The following is a 9,570-nucleotide window of genomic DNA, read 5'->3' on the forward strand; positions in this document are numbered from 1 at the left end:
TGTCTAACAAGATAAAAACAATTATTTTTGACATGTTTAAAAAGAAAAAGTACTTTTCAGCCAGAAGTAAAACATCAGCTTTTAAATAATTATAAAAAAGCAAGAAAAAATTGCATACATTTTCGGCTGGCTATCAGGACCGCGTAACTTACGAGTTTGTGTTTTTATTTGTGACGTAAACAATAGATTAAAAGATTGGAGAAAATTTTCTTCACACTTGAGTCATATGTTTGAGAGCTGTTGTGTTGATAACATGTACAGTTTATGATTATTTAATTTACTTTTTCTTAAATCTTATACAATAAAAAAAAGTATTAAGTAATATAGATAAGAATGAGTCAAAGGCATATTAAAATAACTATAAACGTATAATAAAAGAATTGTAGGGAAAGTATCTTTAATATTGTAAGCTTTTGGATAATGTATGTTCAATTTCTTTAAACAATTTAGTTTGTTTGTTGAACATATGTGTGTTTCCTTATATATTTATCAACATCTTTATAAATTTTTCTCTCTGTTGAAAATTTATAAGAAAAGTTGTATTGTTCTTCTTATAGTTGTACTTATAAATTGTTCAAAAATTTAAGCTATGACTTCTTGGTATCATGATCTTTAAAAAATTCTTCAAACTGATGAAAGAGAAATGTTGAAGTTCAAGCAACGACATTTTGAAAATTTTACTGTTTAAGTTATCTGTTTCTTTCTTACAAAAGTCTTATACACTGTTATATGTGAACATCTTTGAACAAATAATTTTGTTGATTAATCTTAAGAGTGTATTTATATAATTTTTAATGATTGCATCTATGATTTTAATATCTTGATATTTAAAATCTGTTATCTTTGTGTTTTAATTCTATAACGTTTCTGTTGAAAATATTTTAACACTATTCAGATGTTATTTTTTTCTAGCTTGTTTTTATCATACAACAATATAAATTGAATTTAAGTACGACCTGATCAATTGTACTTTTGTTCATTTCATGTTGTTACATGATATTAGTAAGACAACTGTTGTTAGATGACAGTCTGGTTTTAGTCAGTTGGTGGGTACTGTTAAAAGCACAATTTACATTATCAAACTAATGATAATTTTGCTTTAATAATAGTCACTGTTTATTTAACAACATTTATAATAAAATGCTGTAACTAATTTTATTTATGATACATTTCCTACAGTAGTGCAATTAAATAAGTAATTTTAAATTTCATTTTACAGACAAGTAAACATTTTAAAACGCAAAGTTCATTCATATTTTATTAATAATCGTTTTTTGTCTTAATTTGTTTGAATGTCTAAAATATCTCTATAATATGTATTCAAATATCAGAGGTAGTAACTAGTAAACATTTTTTTATTCTCTGAAAGTGAGCCTTTTAAAGTTTACATTTTTTTACATTGTAGTAAGAATTATAATTTATCAGGTAACACTTAAAATTTAGATGCGAAAAAAGTTTAAAACCGTCTTTGAAGATATTTTTAAAGAAAAACAGCATTTTGGTAAGTGTTACTATTAACTTTTAAAAAATCGTTAAGCATTTGTACATAGTGTTTTTAATAGATATTTTTTTCAAAGTTTCAAATGTTTAGCTTTTTACTAAAAGTTTGCCTAACTTTAAAATTACAGTAAAAAATATATACGATTAAGTTACCCTTACCCTCGATCGGTAATAAATTATTTTTAAAGTTATACTTTAAAAACTACAAAAGAAATTTGCAATAATATTTTGCTTAAAATTCTACAACTAGTTTCAATTAAAGATAAAAATTTTCAGGTAGATATTATAATTACAAACAGCCCATTTTTTATTTGGACAAAAAAGTGAAAACATATAATATAGTAACGTAACATTCATATTAGTTTTAAGATTTTCAAGTAAAAAATAATTACATTTTATAGCATTTGTATAGACTTTAATTTATAATGTAAATCTATTATCTGTTGTGTAAGTCTGTTATCTGTTTAAAATTTTCACTGTTTTTAGTTAAATTAATCCGAAAATAATTTTGATAACTTTACTTAAATTAGAAACTTCGGTGTTAAAATATTGCTAATTTGATTTTAACATATAGATAACTTATATACATATTACTTTTTTTATATAATAATTTGAACCCCAAAACGTTTTTAGATAATTTATTTCAGGTACAAAGGAAAATATATTGCAACTAACCCTTGTTATATCTCATTTCTGAAAAAGAACATCAATAGATTTTGTAATTTTTTTTCAAAAGTTTACACAACTTGTTAGTACTACTTAATTTATACAAAACTTAAAACTACAAATAACAATTTAACTATTTGATATTTTGAAAACTGTAGTTTAAACACCAAGCGAAGTCATGCGTCAGATTACTTGAAAACTTTTTTTTATTATACAGATTAATTTGCATAGTAAACTGTCATTAAAATACGACTGAATCAGAAAGGCAAACAAGTTTAGTTTTAACGAAAGTGAATAGATCAGATAGTAGTGCAAGTCTAAAGGCAGTTTAAAGCAGATTAAAACGAAACAGTTTAGCTCATTTTAAAAAAGCACTCCAATGAATCTTGATTCAAATAGATTGATAACATAAAAATCGCTTATACTACTTACTGTGCTAATTAGAATTGTATATTTTACTTGCATTCTCGCCGTTAATTTAAGCTACAATTAAAACAAACTATTTATAAAAAATTATTTTGAACACTCTACGATAGTTGTGTGAACAAAACGCTAAGAATGTTACCCAGCTCTATGTTTATTGGACAAAAAGTACGCTTAGAAGTTGCTCTATTAAGCTGGTTTTTCAAAAAAACCTTTTGGTTATCGCGTTGTACACCACTTGGATACAGTTTAATTCCTCAGAGTTCAAACTTTTTTATAAACCTTAGAAAGTTATATACAGTCATGTGGTAGATAGTTATGCAATATTCGAAAGTTTTTTTGTTAAATGCAACTGTCGATACTCTAATAAATAAATACAAAATCTAAAATTTGTAAGCTACCCCAAAAAAAAAGCTGTTAGTGATAAGATAATTTAGCTATTTTTAATAAAGATTAGCTTTTTCCAATGAGATAATTTTTCATTATAAATCTTTCAAGCTTACTAAAGTACACTGTTGCCAGGGGACACGTTCAAAATCGACCCGCGTACAAAATAAACCCGATCAAAATCCACCCAGTCTAATTCCATAACCGCTTACCGATCGAGGGTAAGGGTTAGGGTAACAGTGATACAAATAAAAATAAATACAAAAAATGAAAAAAAAAAACATATAAAATAAACTAATAAATAGAGAAAAAAAATTGGGTGTATTTCGAACGCGGGTGGATTTTGATTGTATACCGTTGCCAGATTGGCAATGAGCAAGCAGACATAAATTACTTGAGCATGACATTTCAATTGAAACGAATACTCAGTATTCAGAATTCTTTATTTTTTGAACTCTGGAAACCTTATTGGTAATAATTTTGTATCCCTTGGATGATGCCCTCCTAATTTTTTTAAAAGACCGTAATAGTTTCTTTAGTAAACATTGATCTTTTTTAAGTAAGATTTTTATATTAAAAAAAGAAGTAGATAATTTATAAATTAAATACAGTTTATAATTTCAAAAATGATAAAGGCAATTTAATGCCTACTAGTACTTGTGTTTTATTAAGTTGTATTGTTTTAAAGATATATCCTAAATTATAATATCTACTTATATAAGTTTGCTAAAGTGAAAATTAAATATGTTAACCAGATTTGTGTTTAAATATGTTTTTGTTAGTATGTAAAAAAAAAAGAATATAAATATCTATAAGCATGAACACACTAGGCTTTTATTACAAAATGTTTTTACTAGTTATAAATGTATATGAATTAAAATAGTTTTGTTTTTATAATCTATAAGTTCCAAAAAGTATATTCAAATTACAAATTTAAGTAATTTTGGCTTTTTTAAACTTTTAAATACTATAATTTTAGTAAAAAATAATCATATTCTTCATAATGGTAATTTTGAGCAATAAAGTTTTTTGCACCGTGGTTTTTTCAAACTAATCTGTGGTATTAATACTTATACATGTTGATTTACACTATTTATTGCAAAGCTTTGCATTAAGTAAGTCATATTTTGAAAAATTAGCTGTAAGTAAAGGAATGTATCATTTAGGTTGAACTTTTTTGCTTTGTTTTTTTTTTAAGATATTTTGCTTTGTGTTACTGATTAAAACACACATCGTTTACATTCTGCCAGCAAAAAGGGTTAGGATTTAAGTTTTCTTCCAAAAATGTAAATAAAGGAAGTGTAAAGAAATTGCTGTTTTTACTTGTTGTTTCTATGTGTTGAATGGAAAGTATGCGGAGTCAGTCAACCAGAAACTCCTGTCAAAATAACACATCAACTGCATGGAGTTGACTGAAAGTGTTATCATGAGTAACAAAGATATATATACCAGCTGCAGTGAGTGTTGGAAGATCTCCCTGCAGGCAGTTCTAGTGTCAATTTGTAGCTAAAGTATTTTAACTTTTCATTTGTTCATTGTCAAGTTATAAAAATATTATTTTAACAATGTTTATTTTTTATAAGTGTTTTTTTAATTTAAGTTCAAATAGTTGATTTTTATTTAGTTTTTAGATTATGTTTTTTTTTCACTTAGTTTTTGTCTTGAGGTTTTAATTTAATTTTAAGTAGTTTCTACAGTATTAACCTGTTTATATTATCAATTTGTTTTTGTATTAAAATATAACCTGTTGTGCATAGTTTATATAGAGTAGCCTTATTAATTATTAGTTAGGACTAAAAATAGTCATGGTTAATAGTGTGTCATGTAGGTAAACATTTTATATTAGAGTTAAATTTTCTAAATTAATTTAAAACCAGCAAGGGTTATATACAAACTAATGCCCCAAATAACCTATAGAGCTGGGTTTTTCAACATAGGTCCATTTGCCCCCTGGGGGCCATAAGCTGCTAAGGAGCCATCAGAAGGCCTTTTCAATTTGTTGGCAGTCTGTAAAAATTACTTAAGTTTTTTGCAATAAGTTTACTATTTGATTTTTGGCCCTGGTTTTAGATGAAAAATGTATTAGATGAAAAATCAATCTTAGTGCTTAGGTCAGATATTTCTAAGTTAAGTTTAAGTTTTTATTAATTATACTTACAATCAATTTATACGTAAGCCAAATCAATTGTGTTAAAAAATAAATGTTTCAATAAAAATAAAACAACTAAAACAAATAATTAAATTAACCAACAGCTGCTTAGATTTTAAATTTAAAACAGTTGACATTTTACAAGGTATTTATTTTGAATAAACAAAATTTATATTTTCACTCTAATTGCAATTCTTTTTGAATCATCATGTCAACCAGGCAGTCTTGTAATAAAGTGCATTTGTCATAGTAATTTATACTTTTATATCTTTATATTTCATGTACAACCAAATAACAATTAAATAGTAAGTTCTCAGAATTTTGAATAACCTAAATAAAAAAATCAAAATAAAATAATATTAACTCTTTTTTTGAAAATAGACTCATATTAAAAATAGTCATATTAAATTTTGTTTTTATGGTTGCATCAACAAGTTTTATAAATATATTTGAGCTTTTTGCAACTTTTTTAAACTAATTATTAAACAAAATATTTTATCTTTATAAACTATAAGCATATTCTAAAAAAGAAGTTCTTTTTCAATCACTTTCAAATATTTTACAGAAATAAATATGAGTATAGTTTTTAGTAAAGAAATGAAAGAAAACGAAACACCGGAAACCTCGTTGTTAGTTTGTTAAACTGGAATGTTTTTATTCTATTTTTTAATAATTAAAATGATTATTTAGAATATTTCTATATGTTTTTTTTTTATTCATTTAATTTTTGATTAGTAGCTAGTCATGGTATATAAATTATTCAGCTTCAAAAAAATGGCATTACGTTCTGTTCAAAATAAAAATTTAATTTAATATTTTAATTTATGATAGTATTTTTTAACTAAACAAAGTTATATGTCAACTTAGTTGTAAAAACAAGCAAATATGTTTATTCACATTTTTAGAGTTATTTTGTTTACAATTTATTCATTTTTAAAAATTTATATTTTCACTACAAGGATTTTATAAAATTTACAATTTAGGCTAACAAAAGCTATAAAATCCTGGAGTTTAAAAGATTTAAAAAAAAATTCCTGAATTTTTAACAATTTTTACAAGTTAAGTAGTAAATTTTTGATTTGAAAAGAAAAGTCTATCACATATATAATTATCATCAATTTTTTTTTTCAAAAAAAGCTACATCTAAAGTAGCCTATATTTTTCACGTTTTTATACTACCTAACATAGTTTTTAACCTTGAACCTAACTTTAATCTAAAAATAGACCCAAAAACGTGTACTTTTAAAACCTGGAAAAAATTCGGAAAACCTAGAAGAAACATCTCAACAACCAATGACAAACCTGATTATTAGATTAAAAACACTGTACTAAAATAGATAATAGTAAATTATGATCTTATTATATGTTTATTCCAGTACAATATGTTTTAAAATTATTACATGTTTAATAACTAAAAATGTTTATATAAACAAATAATAATTTACTTTAAGGTGTGCAAACTTGCCAAGCGGCGTTTCAAGTTGTGAAGAAAAGTTTCACATCGATGAATATGATTTCGAAGAAAGTTATTACACTTTTGAAGAACAAAAATGTTTGCAGATCTTTTATGAAACTATTCATGAAATTTTACTTCGCTATAATAATATTTTTATGCAAATTTTTCTACACCAGCATAATTGTCCGACTAGTTATTCTCTAGGTAAAAACAAGTTTGAAGAAGTTAGAAAACACTTGTTTAAGTTTTTGTATGAGCACAAAGATTTCATTAAGTGTGATGCACTAATTTTTAAGATTCATAACACTAATATCAGTAAAAAAGTTCGTTTTTATTATTTAGACGATGCTTCTAAACTTATCGATTTTAACAGTTATTTGAGTGTTATTCGAAAAATGAAGAAGTTTAATGGGGATATAAAAATACAATTTTTAGAGGAAAAATATACAGTAAAGTTAGAAATTAATTACAACAAAAAAAAAACTTTACAAGCTTTGAAAAACTTTTTTAAAGAAGAAGTACTTTCAGATAAAAGCATGGTAAAATTATCGGGAAACTATTTTATTGGTAATAAAAGTTTAATGAAAACAAACCAAAGTGCTTCTTACAAAAACTTACTTGCATATTTAAAAAATTACTATACAAAGTACTGTATACTTGTGAACCTAGTATATCATATAATTGGTGTTGCAATTGCGTACATAGGTTTCTTAAGCGAAATAACGGAAGTTGACCCAAATTCGAATGATTTTAATTTACATGTCAGAAAGTTTAAAGAAATTTCAAAAGAATTTTATGAGTTTGCAGTATCTAACAAAAGTATTGTTGAATTGAAAAATGTTTTCATCATACATTTTTCGAGAAAAAAACTTAAGTTTGCTAAAGTTAATTTTGACTATTCAAAAAAAGGTTCAAACTTTCTTAACTTTGATAGTTTATACAAACTGAACATTCGAACTGATTCATGGGATGAGAAGTTTGGTAAACCATTTCGCTTTAATTGCAGTTTCGACTTTAACTATCAAAACCTAAAAAAAGTGGTCGGTCCATTTTTAAAAAAACGCGTATTCTTTTTTGAAGAACTTGCAAGATTGTGTTATGACATGGTTTTAGGAAAAACAAAAGCGCAAAACAACCAAAAACTTTCATTTTATGAAGAGCTGTCAGAAGCGGTATCCTTTAGACATGATGCTTTCTGTGAAGGGAAAGTATCTCGCACTTACTTGAACCAGCTTTGCACTACTTACGAAGGATCTACAGACGAGAATGGAGAAATGCTAAAATGCAGCATTTGCTTGGATGAGCTGGAAATTGGTGCTGAAGTTTGCCGCTTGCCTTGCGGACATTTCAACTGCAAGACCTGTATTGAAGGGTGGTTTGATATTTGAACTGAAAACTCTGATGAACATCCGTATCAAACTTCTGATGAAAATAAGAATCATACTTCTAATGATAACTCAGATGTGGACTCATGTTCAGAAGCTTTAAACGAAAACTCAGATTCAAAAATTTTAGATGAAGTAAGAACTCAGTACTCAGAAGCTCCAGTTCCAGACACAGAATTTCCGGAACCAGAAGTTCCAGATTCAGAATTCCCAGAATCAGAAGTTCCGTATTCAGAAACACCAACATTAGAAGAAAATAACAATACAGCTTCAGATGTTTATTGGAATGAGTATGAGATTGATGAAGATGAAAATCAAAAAACAAGAAACCAATGTCCAACTTGTAAACATATTTGCTCTTAATATATAACTAGCTTTTGAGTTTAGTGTTGTATGATTTTAAATAAAAGTATTTCACTTTTTAGATAAGTTTAGATAAAACCTATACATAACTGTTGATATAAATGAACTCTACTTCGAAGTACAAAAACATCTAAAAATTATAAATATTAAGTAGTATCTATCTAGTCATTGCTATTAAGTTGATATGTTGTAGTCTTATCCTATTGTCCTGGACAAGACGTTAAAAGGTATTTGAGCTGTGAACTCCGAAAGGTGCTTAGTGCATTACGTCCTAGGACCAAATACTATGAGCCTATTTTGTCGTTCAACTTTCAAATTAGATCGGTTTGTGAAATTTTCTTATTAAAACGTTTATACTACATTTACTTAGTCTGTTGTTTTCAGAAGTGTGTAAAGTGAAAAAAAGAATTATACAAACTGATTTTAAAATTTTTTAATATTACTGAAAAATATTTTGAAAAGTTTGTTTTATATTTGTTTTATGAAAGACTATAGCCAATTTATATTCAAAATGACCGTTCATATCTAGATAAATTGTATATAAGATATAAGTTAAACTCACTATTTACCTATAGTTGTAAACACACGTTAGTCAAATTAAAATAGCAATGCTTAAAAAATATAATAACATTTGAAAAATTTAAGAATGAATTAAAATAGTAAAAGCTTCAATAAAAAAAAGTTTTAATTACAACAAAGCAACAGTTAGAGAACACAGTTTGTTCTAATAAAAAAATCAAGTATTAGTGTTTTAAAATTTGAAACTTTGATCAAAGATAATTTACAAAAATTTTATTTTGTAAAACAAAGTTTGAAAACCCTTTCAAAACAAGTTGAAAAAAGTATGGAAATTTGGAAACAAATAAAGAAAGCAATTTGAGTTTAATTCATTAAAAACCATTTGAGTGGCTACCAGGTCTTATTTAAAAGTTTGCTGTTTTCTTGCAATACCGAATGACAGGGTCTTTGTTCGGAGACAGAGCTCCCATCATGAAGCGATCTTGTTTCTGGAAAATCTCCTGTGAAGGCGTGACAAGTTCGAAATCGATCTTGATTCGAAACTTAAAGATACTTTTAAAAAATAATTTTTAGTTTGTAAACTTATTTTTGTGCATTTTAAAGTTGGTTTACTAGCTTTGTTTAACATAGACAATAACAGAATAAGTTAATAAATTATATGGATTACTTTTTTAGAGTGGTTTTCAGGTTAAATAAATTTATTCAGTAAGCTATAAAACAAA

This window comes from Thalia democratica, chromosome 9, assembly GCF_965202585.1.
Source record: "Thalia democratica chromosome 9, ktThaDemo2.hap1.1, whole genome shotgun sequence".
NCBI classification, from domain to species: domain Eukaryota; kingdom Metazoa; phylum Chordata; class Thaliacea; order Salpida; family Salpidae; genus Thalia; species Thalia democratica.